The sequence below is a fragment of the Bidens hawaiensis genome, unplaced genomic scaffold (genome assembly GCF_021521415.1).
Source record: "Bidens hawaiensis isolate Kalapana, Puna unplaced genomic scaffold, B.hawaiensis_p1.1 tig00030213_1, whole genome shotgun sequence".
Lineage (NCBI taxonomy): Eukaryota > Viridiplantae > Streptophyta > Magnoliopsida > Asterales > Asteraceae > Bidens > Bidens hawaiensis.
The window spans coordinates 241,489-257,229 of record NW_027495026.1 but is presented as its reverse complement, the minus strand read 5'-3'; positions in this window follow the sequence as shown (position 1 = coordinate 257,229).

Below are 15,741 nucleotides of genomic sequence, written 5' to 3'. Positions count from 1 at the left end.
TAGGTTTCCAAGCAGGTACAGCCAGCTGTATAATATTCCTGTTCTACCAACTACGGGCTACGCACGTGCCATGCTGGTTGGTGGGTAGGCAGCGGCTGATAGTGACCAGGCCGGCTGTGTACTATTCCTTTTCCACCAACTGCAGGCTATGTGCGTGCCACGACAAGGGTTGGTGAGTAGGCAGCGGCTAATAGTGACAAACAGTACTAGAGCATGCTCCTCGTACTGTTTGTCGGTGAGCTGTCACCCTGTGATTGGTTCATGGGCTGCTTTGGTCAGATCTTGTCTATTTTGTCCATACCTTGGCAGGTATAGTACAAAAGATCTTCCAGAAGCATACGGACTGGCTCATTTGGGCGGGAGTATTCCCGCCTTGCTCATTCCTTCAGGTGACACTGAATTATTGAGTTAGTGCCTTGTGCGTGTAGCCTTGCTATTAGTGCGGGTAGCCTTCCCTGATGGCTTGTATCCGCAGCTGCGGGGACAGGCGGGGTACTTCACCATTGGGAGGCTTTCCCTGCGTGAACAGCTGGTGTACTGCGCGTAAGGTCTTCATCTCTGAGCATGGTGGGTCCTGCGGAACCAGTTGGTCCTTGCGCAAACGTCCCTATTCAAGGTGAGTCTTGCGAGTCCAACTGGACTCTGCTGGAACCTACCTCTTCACTAGAAATGAATTATTAACTCTAATACATCCTCTTCACTTGAAGATAGAAAGATATTGAACGTTAAAATTAAAACAAAAATAAACAATTCGGATGTACGTGAAGATATCATGTTATTGGGAACTAGATGAAACGTAAAAGGACTTAAAGTGAACCCACTATAACTTTTCTTTAAAGATAAAGAGAGCATCATTCTTAGTATGTTGATGATGTACTAAGTTCACTAAGAGATGCACAATACTCTTAGAAAGAATACTGTTAGAAAGTGACTGGTAATGCGAAAGCGAAACAACACACAAACACAACGGATATCACATGGAAAACATAAAATAAGAACATGATAATATAAGGTGGTTTGATTTTGGTGTGAATACGTTTGCAACTAAGGTTTCTCTTTTATTAAGTCGAGAAATGTACAAAGGATTTATAGTTACATATGTAACGGTATATGTAAGATAAAACTATTAACATAATAAAAAACATGGGTCCTAAATAAAACAATAAGAACCCGCCCACCCTTTATGTTTCTACCTGTCAACCTTCATGGCTTCATGAGTTCAAAAGTCAAAACCGACCAAAATCCTTCACCATTCCTAACAAATACTTGGCATTACCGTAGCATATACTAATAGTTTATTTCTTGTTAACCATACATGAATATTGAGGCTTATACTCATCATCTTACATTTGAACATAGATAACCTAGGATTATTATTCTACTTGTTTATTGTTGATGGATCCTAGTAGTCAGTACCGTTTACCAACATGGGTCATGCCTACACATCCCAAACATTAGCAATTATCCTTTCATTCCCAAACATTATTAAAAATATTACTTGTGTTTGTTGTTTTATAACTGATGAGTTTGACCCTTTTAACACTTTTATAAAAGACTTAGTGGCGGATTCATGAATTCTTTTCAGTTGGCGCATTACTTTTAGATGCTTCAATTTCACGAGGTCAGCTATAAAAAATTTCGGGTCGGTTTGGGCGGTTCGATGGTTTGGGCAAAGTGTATTACAAACTAACAAATTAAAAACTAACAAACTAACAAATTACAAAATTGTTAGAATAATTAGTTTGAGACAATTACATGTCAGATTTCGAGTTAAACTGAATATGTTGAATTAGAATCGACTTTGACAGATAGAGACAATGGATTTTCATCGCATAGAACTGTCATATAATTAGAGTGTTAATGTTCCTCAACATATAATGCTTTACCACCGATTTAAATTGTTATTATAAAAAAGTTTTAAAAATAGTAGTGGTGCACGTACGGAGTCAAACCTGTGACTATCAGTTTACCAAATCAATGACTTATTCACTTCACCTACCGTCTCTACTGTAAGTAGGATGGTTCCCTCCTAATTTATAAGATGATTCACTCTAGTACTTTTTATATATCAATACACTATTATTTTGAAACTTGGGTGGTTCCGGTAAACCATCCATTTTGGAGGTAGATCCGCCCCTGGAGACCTCAAACACCATCAAAGATATTGTGAAGGCTTTGGAACGGTTTTGGGTTGAGAATTGTCAGCCGATAGAGGCACAAACGATGCCAGCTTTAATTGTTTTAGTTAGGTTAGTTGTTTTAATTAGGTATATTGGTATTTCTTGGTCACCCTAATTAGTCTCTATATAAACCAAGTTATGTAATTGTGATTCATGGTTCTGTGCATAATGAAATAACATATTTGCAGCCCCGTGGATGTATGTTTCCCGCTAGGACCGAACTATGATAAAACTATTATATCGTTTATATTTTTCGTGTTCTACCTGAATAATCGTTTGTGCGTGTGTTCACTTCCGTTGCGTGCCAATTTGTTCCTAAACACTAGATATCTCTATCTTATGTACACATGACATATTGGATTATATTCCACTTATCTCTTTACTCTATATCTCCTTCGCAAACGATGGAGACATGGTCTTACAATCACCTTAGTCCAATGGAGTTTTTCAATTCTAAAGAGTTAGGCGCTAACTTCTCTTACTTCTTATTGAGTCTATAAGTGAGTCTCTGTTTAACATTATTCATTTTGAGTTAAGGAATCTCGTGTCACTAATAAGTAATAATACTAATGACATTAATTATTATGTTAGATTATTTCTTATACTTTTGATTTTACCTATTACATATAGTATCTAATACTCCACTACCATCTTTAACCACCTTTTTTTTTTCTTTTTTTAATGGTGATTGGAATCACCATCAATACTCGGGTAAGTCTTTCTAAGACGAGATGTTAACTGTCAATACTGATTTTAACGCTGCTCCGACTCACCCAAGAACACCATCAAAAAGGAAATCTACCACTATGGAAAAATCGCATCAAGCCAGGTTTCAAACTTAAGGCTTTTAACCAGCTTTAATTGAGCCTTTATCATGGGGGAGAGTTTAGTTTTGATTGTGTTGCACATGAAAATTTTCAATTTTTAATTTGAGTATCTTTAAATGAAACTATAATAAACTAAATACAATAATTTATTATGATGTGATTATAGTTAGATGGTTGATTAAAATAGTTAAAAGGTTAATGATGAGTTTGCATATTTTAGAAGTGAAAAGTTAAAGTATGAGAGGGATGAAATGGTAAGTGTCGTGCGAGGGCAGATTTTGCGTGTGAAAACCCAAAGTACTGGTTTTAAAGCCAACACAATCCCTCTATCAACTCAATTATTAGATCTTTTTTTCTTTTTCGTCTTTAAATTAAAAATAAACAAACTTTCAAATTATTATATTAGAGATAATTCAACAAATGGTCCATGTGTTTAAGTCAAATTTTATACACAGTCCTTAATATTTAAAACTTGAATGCCCCTAACTACTAACTTTGATTTCATTATTGGTTCGAAACGATAACAACCCAATTAACATTTTGTGTTAAATGTACCAAATTTTTAACATATATTGATTACAATGAGGATTAATTTGGTTCATTTATATAACAAAAACTCTTTTTTATTGTTAAGAAATGTACCAAATTTTAAACATATATTGACTACTATGTAAAGGTATGTAATTTGGCATTATATGATAGGTGGTTTCATGGAATTAACTCAATCAAATTTTCAAACCATGGATCCGTTATCTAACCAAAACGTTTCAAGAACTAAGAGTTATATCTAAACATATTATAACCAAGAGTTAATTGTCATTAAATGAATAGTTATACTTTTTTTTAATATAACCTACATGAAAACATACCTGGTATGGACTCTTATATACTTTAAAAGTTGAATACAAATTCTCGTATATGGCCATTTAATTGATGTTCAGCCACAATAATCAACAACATTCTAAATGCATATATAATAATGCTTTACAAAGCCACCCTTACCACCACACGGTGCTGAAAATGACTAATCTCAATAAAATATCTCATTTATCTTACGAGAAACAATTAAATCGATCACTAAAAGAATATCATTATAATATATGAACTACATCTCAAGCTGATGCAATTTTTTGAAAAAAAAATGATAGAAAATAACGGGAGAAAAGAGAGAAAGATGAGAGAATTAAATGAAAAGTACAATGTTTAACACCTAAAGTTAATTGGATTATCTTTTTAAACCAACAATAAAACAAAAATTGATGGTTAAGGAATTTTAAATATTAGGGATGCTACATAAATTTTGGCTTAAAACAAAGAACCACACGTAGAATTATCTCATTATATTATTATTTCTAACTTTAATTTTGAAGTTTAATTTGACATGTAGTTTAATTAAATATTAATTATTTATAAAATATCTAAATTGTATCTTCAGAATAATTGTAAAGTGCTCATGGAATGTTCCGTAGAAGTTTGCTCATTTGATAAATGAAAATACATGAACAAAGTTTCTTATTCGTTTAACTAAATGACCGAACACAAAATTTGCCTCTTTCGTTTAGTGACAAATATTCATCTAAATTATTTATTAATTATTATTGATATTAATTGGCCTGTAAATCTGTAATGTATCTATCTATCAACACAATCAAATTTTAGAACTAAGAGCATTCTCAATTCGTTCTTCATCCCTATCAATATAATTACATTAAAAAACACTACATTATTTTGTTTAATTAAATAATAATTTTTTATATCTTTATCATTATAGTTTTCTCTTTCCTATACTCACAACCAATCCAACAAATATTAAAAAATAAATAGGGGAAAACAATGTTTCCCTAAATTTACAAAAATCACTACATTTCTCTCTACACCCTATAATTTAACCTCACAATCACTCATAAACTCACCCTATAATTTACAAATTTCCCTTACATAATTATAGGGATGAGATAAGAATGCTCTGGGTAAAACCAAATAATTGATGAACAAGAACACATTAATTTTGTTCTCTTATGCCCTTTATGTGCATTTACATCATATAAACAAATACGAATATAATCATTTTCTTAGATATGAACAAGAATCTCACTTGTTTAAGTGTTCACACACGTTTGCTTGTTTTATATATTCGTGTTCATGTTTGTGTTCATGTTTGTTTTGTTTATTGAGTATAAAATATTATATTAAATAACTTAACAATATAGTACGACCTATGTTCTTGCAAACTAAAGTAGAGAATTTTTTTGGGACATAGTATTTTCTATACAGTAGTAAGTTTCTTTAAAACAAAAACTTATACTCTTTAAGTTTACTTTTAAATTACATTTTTTACAATAATTTTGAAATATAATAATAATAATATAAAAACCTTTATCAAACACCTTAGTAGGGCCAGACAAATACACTTTGGTCTATACAATAACTATGTTTATATACCATATTGGCCGATAATCAATACCCACCAATTGTATATTTAAATGGAAACATACAAATAACCACATCACTAGCTTATAGTATTATATCAAGCTATACATTCAAAGTTAATTTGTTGGTTTGGTTTGTTTGAGATGTATATGGTTTGGTTTATGATTTATAAACTAGTGATTCGCTGATGGCCTTCACGTGTGAACCAATGGATCGCAATCGAAGAAGAAGAAGAAAACTATACGAAGGCTTTTAGGTGTGTGAACCAGTGTGGTCCTTGGTGTGGAAGTTAGAGTGTGTTCACAAGGTTAAAGAAGAAACATGGGTTAAAGGTGAGGGTGCGATGTGAAGAAAGTCAACATAAAGTGTAGTGAGCTAACACTCTCGTCCAAGGTTGCAAAAGTCGCTAGGCGGACCCAAAGCGGCCGACTGGGGAGTTGGGTGTACTCGGAGTACTCGGGGAGTACTCGGAGAGTACTCGGACATTGTAAATATAAAGAAAATTAGTTTTTGGATATTATATATGTCGAATATCACAAATTTACTAATATTTATAACAAAATAGGTAAAGATCAATATAAATAAGAGAAATATATTTTTAAATAATAAATTATTCTAAAAATTGTTAGTCATTAAATAAAAAAAATTGATATTTATTCTTTAATTTTAAAGAAATATGAGTTATGTTTTATTTTTTTGAGGCAAAATCGGCTCAAGTTCATCGACTAGTTGCGATTCTGACTAAGGTTGACCACCTTTAGTAAATTCTTAGTAACTAGACGGAATTAAAGAAACTCGTCTCGGCAAAATACCTTGTAGCGAGTACTCGGGGAGTACTTGGCCTTAGAAACCTACTTTTACAACATTGCTCTCGTCCATATCACCTTACACGCCAAACTAACCAAAACGATGGGATGGGGTGGGGGGGTTCCAGGTGTTTTGCGCACGAGCATCAATGAAGAGATTGTGTGTGGCACATGTTAAATGGTATGTGCTTATTTAGTTGTAGATAAAATTTGAAATTTAAACAAATGAAAGGACAATTGAATAATTACTCTTTTGCTTAAGGAAATACACATAGTTACTTAAAGCGCGTTGACATTGTGCACCGAATAATAAGCGCGTGGAAAAGGGTGAGAGTGGAAGCTTGAAAAGGCGGTCAATGTTTAGTCACATTTATAGAAATATTATATGAAAAAGTAAAAACTAATAATAAAGTGATATATTCACCCATGAATCTTTTCATCCCTAAAAAGGTGAAAAGGTAACCTTTATCTCTCTCTCCAACTCCATTGTCAATTTTTGTTCTCTCTCAACCGTAAATAAATTAATATATTTTTATATATATCAAAATAAAATACCTTCTATACTTGTCCATGAAGTATAGTATTTAGGGCGGAAGAGGTGGTAGATGTAGTGGCATCACTTGTCACACACTCCATCCAATTAAATGGTGTCACGTCACTAACCTTAAATCCATCACATATAATAGTTTTTATTAGGGGCGGTGGTGTGGTGTGATGGTGTGTGATGAAATTTTTTAATTTTTTTTGTAACTTAAAAAATTAAAACAATATTTAATAGAACATAAAAATAAAAACAATAGTTTACTAGAACATAATTCAACTTAAAAATTAGAATTAAAAAATTAAAAGTTACAATAAACGTCTACTCCTCGTCTGAATCCGGGAATTCCAACCCTAAAGAACCTATAAGCTCAACTAGATCACATCTCAACCGATAGTGAATATCTTCATCCCGCAAGTCTAATTGGACATCATCGGGAACGGGAACTTGAGTCGGAGGATCCGGTACCAAATATGGAGAAATTGCATTTCCATCTTCTTTTATTAACATATTGTGTAATATGATGCATGCATACACGTAGCTAGAGATCGTGGCTTTTTTCATTGCACGAACCGGTTGACTAAGTATGCACCATCTACCCTTTAAAACACCGAAAGCTCTCTCGACATCTTTTCTTGCCGATTCTTGCAACTTCTTGAACGCTTTTTCAATGGTCTCGACAGGAAACGAAAAGGCTTGCACAAAAACAGAACAGTGATGTCGTTGTTTGAGCCGGGAACACCAAAATAAGAATGCCAAATCCATAAATCATTTGACGCAACCGCTTCTAGTGAGATGGTCGGTCGTTTGATATCACCCCTAACATACGCCCCTCGCAACTCCCGTGGACAATTCCTCCATTCGATATGTGTACAATCGATGCTACCGAGCATCCCTGGAAAATGCCATCTAGCCTCGTGTGCGGCGTAAAGACGTGTAATTTCGTGTCTTGTTGGTTTTCGTAGAAACTCCTTGGCATACAATTTTATAATCGCGTTACAAAAGAACTGTAGACATTCACGTGAATTTCTCTCAGACATTTATAAGTCTTCATCGAATTGGTCGGGTGGGTTACCTGTCGCTAGTTGACGAATAGCGGATGTGCATTTTTTAAGCGCCGTAAAACTTCGTTTGCCTCTCGCGTCGTAAGATTCTTGAAACCATTCTTCGTTTACTTCGACGTCGCCCACAATCTTTAAGAATAAAGATTTCGGCAATCGAAAGCGTTCCATAAACGTCTCGTCATTGTATTTTGGCTCCTCCATAAAATAGTCGTTCATTAGCACGTCGTGGGCATGTATACGATCACGCACAACCACTTTTTTCTTTGGACGGCTCGGGCCTTCAAGTTCTTTATATAGCATCCGGAACCATTCGAGAATGTCATCGTCCGAAGACGAAGAGCTATCGGTGTCTAAGGGCATCGAGTGTTTCGGAAATGCCATATTTTTTTGTTGTGAATGAAGGGGAAGTTTGAGAGTGTTTTTGAGTTGGATTTGGTTTTGATTTGGATTTGGTTTATGTTTTGTTTTGGTTTTATATTGGTTTTTTTTGTTTAAACCCCCCCTCCTCCCAACGGCTACATCTCAACGGTACAATTTTTTGGAAACCACCACTCATCAAGCGTGATGGCCATCACGCAAATCTCCTCTTTATCGCGTGACAGGGTGATCCATCACGTGGTGCCCCCGTCCCCCCTTAGGGGGTGTTTGGCCTAGCTTTTTTAATAAAACTTATAGCCTTTTTAGTTTTTTTTTTATAAAATAAGTTTAATTTGGTGTGTGGCTTGCTTTTTTAAGCTTATGTTCATTAGATTATATAAGCTAATTTGAAGAAGCTTATTTGATGAAGCTTATTTGTTTAAGGGTATAAATTACTCATTTGTTCTCAAATGATGGTGGATTAGTAACTATTGAAGCAACTAATTACTCTAACAAATTAAAGTATGGTGTATTTAACAACTTATTAAGACACATAATTAACTTGTAAATAATAGAAAATAAGCCATAAGCTAATTTAATATATAAGCACAAACATAAAAATAAAACTTAGGCCAAACACCCCCTTAATCTATATATGGTTGTTTACAAAAAAGTATAGTAAGTATTATAGCATCTTTAATAGGTTAATCGACCCTACGGATTCATGTATACGAACGAGAGGTTGAGACAAAGGACGGTTACAAACGTAGAAGGAGAAGGGGTGATTGTAAGGTTTTTGTCCACGAATGGGCAACCTTTTTTTATAAAAGGGAGGAAGAGTAAACGTGCGTGGTCCATGAAAGCAGTGAGCGGGCGAGTGGAGTTCACGGCACCATGAGTTTGTTGACTGGTGATCGCTACAGATGGTCTTAGAGCATTTTCAGCCCATTCCATATATTTTTTCTTATGATTTAGCTAAAACATATCATTCCATAAATTTATCTATCATTTTTCAAAAATCTTTCACGTTCTATTCCCTATTCATATCCATAAATTATTGTTTTATTATTTTTTTCTCGTTTGCCTTGTTATATAGTATATGGTGATTGAGAGATAGTTGATATATATTATATGGTATAGTAAAAAATGAGGCCATATATTTAGATTTTTACTTTAGTAATCATAAAACTCATCTGTATAATAGGGAATAGATTGGAGATGTGATTTTAATGATTTTCTCAAAATTTACCTTAAATTACGTGAGTTTGACAAATTTAGAGAATGTGATGGGAATGCTCTTAGAGATATTAATTTTCCAAATAAAATCACATGGAGAATTTGTGAGGTGTCTATTTGTGACAATCGTCAATTTCAGGTTAACCTCGTTAACTCAACTCCGTAAATTCGAACTTTAAGATCGTTGAATCTATAACGCACACTTCATTACATTTAAACTAGGGTTTAAATGACGCTTAACACTTACTACATGTGTAGTCTTTCGGGATTTGCACTGAAACGCAAACGAGTTGACGCAAGCGATTGATAAATAAACGACAAACGTCAAAACACTAATTATGTGATTATTATGTGTTAGGTATATGTGTGTTACTTGATTGTTATGTGGAATGTTAAACAAGAAACAAGAACTAATTAGTTTAGGCTAGAGATGTAACACTTGAAAGATTAGGGACTAGAATGTAACTTGATTATCTATAAATATAACCTTAACACTAAACCCTAACTTATTATTATAAACCTACAACTCTAATCGGCCCTCCCCTTGCTCTTCTTGGCTGCCGTCCACTTTCACACACATATACACCATCAATTCAAGCCTTTGATTGAAGAACTAAGTGCTAGGAAGGTATATTTGATCATCCTTTACCTTCTTGTTGTTTGATTTTGATGTTTAATGGGTTAATTAAAAACCCTAGGCAGCCGATTTTCATGAGTATGTATGAGTTAACATGATGGTTGTTAAATTCATGATGATTGATAACTAGTATTGATGTTGTTGCTTGATTGATTGTTGTCCTTGATTTGAATTAGAACACAAACCCTAATCTTGTATGTATGGTGTGATTGATATGCATGGATAGTAGTTATAGTGTCTAGAGGGTTATATGGATGCATGATAGTTCATAGATTGTTATTATGTTGAGTTTTGATGTGAACAGATTCTGGACAGAATATATATACGATGTTTAACTGACTGTAACGAAGTGTAAACGTGAAAATTGATTGAGATTGTGGGTACTGCAGTAAACTAGGTTGAGTCTAGTTTCTATAAAGTATAAATTCGTAATTTTTGGATAAGTGGAAGTATACTTTTATGATTTTACAAAAATGTGATGCAAAGCTGAGCTGTTAGACCTGCTGTTAGGTTATGTTGTAAATATTATATCTCATGAACTACGAGATCAATTGGGTTGGTTCCACTTCTGGAAGTTGACTCACTGAGTTAGGAACCAAACCCAAGTGGTCTTGCATTTATTGGATTTTTCGTTTAACGGGAATTTCAAATAACATTCTGTTGCGCATGAATCTGACTGATATGAGTTTACTGTAGTGTTTTGATCATTATGAGCAATCTATATGGAATAAAAATAAGATAAAATATGTTCTGGAAACCTAAGATATGTATGCTTCTGTGGTAATTTTTGGTGAATTAATTGAGACGTTATAATCGGTGAACTAGTGCAATCTTTCAAGTAGAAATTCTGTCATAACGAAACTAGCTGCTGAGTTGTATAGGAATGCATGAAATATGATAGTTTTTATATAATTGTTGTATTTTGACCAAAATACCCTTGCGGGGAATAGTTGCTAGTTGATTGCCATGAATTGACCAAATTGCCCTTATGGGGAATAATTGCTAATAAGTATGTTATTAATACATGATACGAAAGTAATTGCTCACCCACGTATCGTATCACAATTGTACTTGTTTAAGTCACACACGATTCACAAACGAAACACGAAATCTGTTACGTGCATAGGTATTATGTGCCGAGTCTAGAGACTCGTTAAACGTTCCGATACTTAGAAAATCTCTTTGTTATTTTAGAACGCTAGAGAGTTTTCTACGACGCGCATCACTTGGTGATCTAGATCGGATATTCTTCGCAAACAGTGAGTTCACTTACCCCACTCTTAAACTGCTTTCAAACGTTTTTCAATTGGGGGAGATAACATACTCCGATAAACATATTTTCTGAGATAAACGCATATGAAAGATTTTGTTATAAATTATATATCACTTGTAAAGGCTAAGCGGCATACGTAACATTTGAAGTCCCACACATCGGACCGGTTAATATTTGGAATAGCGAGTCACTTTTGGGTAGTACTACTGGGTTTGACAAACCCCACCCGACGCTAAGCTCAACTGGAGGTTGAGTGGGTGTAAATTTTGGCTAACACTTACCATGGTCTGGAGGACCTGGTGACGGGCACTTGATAAACAGTCAGCTTCGGTCGCGAACCACTTAGCGATACTTGTTGTATAGATTAGCTACCTATCGATATATAATTTGACATAACACTATCTGGTAATGCAAAACACTTAAACGCTGTAACGAGGTTACACACTCAAACGTCGTAACGGGGTTACGCAACACTTAAACGCTGTAACGTGGTTACACACTCAAACGTCGTAACGGGGTTACGCAACACTTAAACGTTGTAACGTGGTTACACACTCAAACGTCGTAACGGGGTTACGCAACATTTAAACGTCGTAACGAGGTTACGCAAAACGCTAAACGATTTATCTTATTTTACTTGTGAACTCACCAACCTTGTGTTGACACTTTTAGTATGTTATTCTCAGGTAGCCGAGGCGGGCGCGCGGTTTAGGAGCATGCATTAATTGAAAACATCTTTACTCTGCAAACTTAATTTTAACATTTACATTTGGTTTTAAGTCGTCCTGCGTGACGCAACTTTTGAATTAAGGTTTTACGCTTCCGCACTTACTTTCATTTAAACGTTTTTCTTTGGTTTGGTTATAACTAATGATTCCGATCCTGCCAGTTCACACCCTCTGACGGTAAAACTCCGTTAGTGGATTTTGAGGGTGTGACAGATTGGTATCAGAGCCATTGGTTATAGCGAACTAGAAACTGCATGCATACTAGACTATAACCGCGACGACCCATTAGTTATAATGATACGCACTGCATAGGTTTGTGTAGTCTTGAAATCTTATTTCCTTATCTCCTTCACTCATACGCGCGCATATACACGGCTTACCTGTAGAAATGTCGACGCCACCCTCATCATCATCCGATTCGATGACGCATGCTCACGGGAAGGAACCGCAGTTACCTACTGCCTCGCCACCCCGTGTAGTCCCGGAACTCGAAGCTCCTACACCGAAGAGGTACCGCCTATCCGGAGGCTAGTATGACAACGACGTTAGCTGGGAGTGGTACCCCAACATGATCAGACGTATGGTCTACCGTGAACAAGTTCCCCCATTGCCTCACCCGAACCACCCTGCTTACCCTAACACCCTACCACTTATAACCGAACCTGTAGAGCGAGTTCTCGCAGCTATCGTTTCTTGTTTGGAGCGTGATGTGGGTTACATGCGCTACACAAGAGAAAATGTTTCCAGACTGTTTAAAGACGGAACCGAGACTCAGGAGGAGATTGCCCGCATGGCAGCGGCAATGAAAGATATGCAAGGGGCTAGTGATCAACAAATGAAGGTTATGATGAAGAAGATCCCTAAGAGGAGCCTGAGGAGAAACCTGAGGAAGATCCCGAGGAGGAACCCGAAGAGGAACCGGAGGAAGAACCGGCTGAGCCAGAGGCACACTCGGATGTGTCCTCAGGCGACGACATCTCGGGATGATAATACCTAGATGGCTGGAAGAAACGCTGGACACGGACGTGGTAACATCAGCATGACTGCAGCTGAACTCCAAACTCTGCTGAATGACCATGTGGCGGCCGCTTTAGCCGCACACGTTCAGAATCAAACTGGGGGTCCAAATGGAACATGTACCTTCAAGAACTACTTAGACTGCAAGCCCAGTACGTTTAAGGGCACTGAGGGAGCTATAGGCTTCCTGCGTTGGGCTGAGAAGGCCGAGTCGGCTTTTGAGATGTGTAACTGTCCCCCTGCCAGTAGGGTCAAATTCGCTGCTGGGACACTTGAGGATTCCGCCCTCACTTGGTGGAATTCGAACGTCCAGATCCTTGGATTGGAACTGGCTAACGCGATGAACTGGGAGGAGTTCAAAAACATGATGCGAGAGGAGTACTGTCCGAGGGAAGAAATTTCGAAGTTAGAGTCGGAGTTTTGGTCGTTGAAAATGGTGGGTTCAGAGATTGAAGCCTACACTACTCGTTCGCACGAGTTGGCAGTGATGTGTCCGCGGATGGTGGATCCGCCGAGCAAGAGAATAGAGATGTACATTGATGGGTTAGCACCACAGATTCAGGGTATGGTGACGTCTTCCAGACCAGCCACGATCCAACAAGCGATCCGTTTGGCTCACAAACTGACGGATCAGGCTGTGACCCAGGGTGCGTTACCACCGAGGGGTTCGACTGTTAACGCCCGTGACAACCCGAGTAATGACCACGTCAGCAACAGTAACAACAACAGCAACCCGAACAGCGGGAAGAGAAAGTTTGACAACACCAGATCTTCATCCTCAAACCTCCCACCGCAACACCACTACCGTAAGCCCGAATTTACTCGGAGTTTCAACACTCAGAATCACAACAACAACAACAACAACAACAACGGTAGCGGGCAGGTTTCGAGCGGATATGCTGGGAAATATCCAAAGTGCAACAGGTGCAACTTTCATCATGTTGGTCAGTGTGACCGTGTCAAGTGTCAAAGATGCGGAAAGATAGGTCACCAAACGAAGGAATGTAGAGAAGACCTTGCGGCGAAGGGTGCTCCTAAGCCACCGATGACGACTAAGGGATGTTTTGAATGTGGACAGGAAGGCCATTTCCGGAAGGATTGCCCCAAGCTGAAACATAATGACAACAATGGGGGCAATGGAAGTGGCAGTAACGGTGGAGGAAATGGCAAAGGAAGAGCGTTTGTGATTGGATCGGGTCAAGCCCGCAGAGATCCGCATGTGGTGTCTGGTAAGTTCCCCGTAAACGATTGTTTTGCTTCTGTTTTGTTTGACACTGGAGCTGATAGGAGTTTTGTGTCAAAGGCCTTTAGCCAACTTTTAAACCTTACTCCAACCCCGTTAGACGCTAAGTTTCCTGTTGAATTAGCTAACGGTAAAACTATAATAACAACTCATATATTTGCGGGATGTAAGTTGAAACTGTCAGGTCATGTCTTTGACATCGACCTTATTCCTTTTACGCTTAGTAGTTTCGATGTCGTTGTCGGCATGGACTGGTTATCCGAGAACCGAGCGGAGATTATATGCCATGATAAGATAGTCCATATTACCACCCCTTCCGGCGAGATCATTTCGGTCCGAGGCGAGAGAAGCGGCATGACCACCAGCGTCATTACCCTTATGAAGGCACAGAAGTATTTACGAAAGGGTCATCCGGCAATTTTGGCGCAGATTGTTGAGAAACCCGCGGAGGAGAAACGAATTGAAGACATACCGGTTGTGCGAGACTTCCCGGAAGTTTTCCCGGAGGATTTGCCTGGACTCCCTCCTATTCGTCAAGTCGAATTCCAAATCGAGTTGACACCCGGTGCAGCACCCATAGCACGAGCCCCGTATCGGCTCGCACCGGCGGAACTTCAGGAGTTGTCCACCCAGTTGCAAGATTTGTTGGATAAAGGTTTTATCCGACCTAGCTCATCGCCATGGGGAGCCCCTGTCTTGTTTGTCCGAAAGAAAGACGGGACCTTCCGAATGTGCATCGACTACCGGGAGTTGAACAAAGTGACGGTCAAGAACCGTTATCCTTTACCCCGAATTGATGATTTGTTTGACCAGCTTCAGGGATCGAGTTACTACTCGAAGATCGATCTACGATCCGGTTATCACCAGCTGAGAGTGCGCGAAGAAGATATTTCAAAGACGGCTTTCAGAACACGGTATGGTCACTACGAGTTTTCGGTTATGCCTTTTGGCCTAACCAACGCACCAGCCGTATTTATGGATCTCATGAATCGAGTATGCAAGGCGTACCTCGACAAGTTCGTGATTGTTTTCATTGATGATATTCTCGTCTACTCCAAGAACGAGACTGACCACGAAGAGCACTTAAGGATAATTCTGGAACTGCTGAAGAAGGAACAACTGTATGCTAAACTCTCGAAATGTGAATTTTGGCTTCGCGAGGTTCACTTTTTAGGACATGTGATCAACGAGAATGGTATCCATGTCGATCCCGGTAAGGTAGAGGCCATCAAAAACTGGGAAGCACCTAAGACTCCGACTGAGGTGCGACAATTCCTAGGACTGGCCGGCTACTATCGGCGTTTCATCGAGGGATTTTCAAAGATTGCTCAACCCCTCACCGCTTTGACTCACAAGGGCACTAAGTACAACTGGGGTGACGCGCAGGAATCCGCTTTTCAAC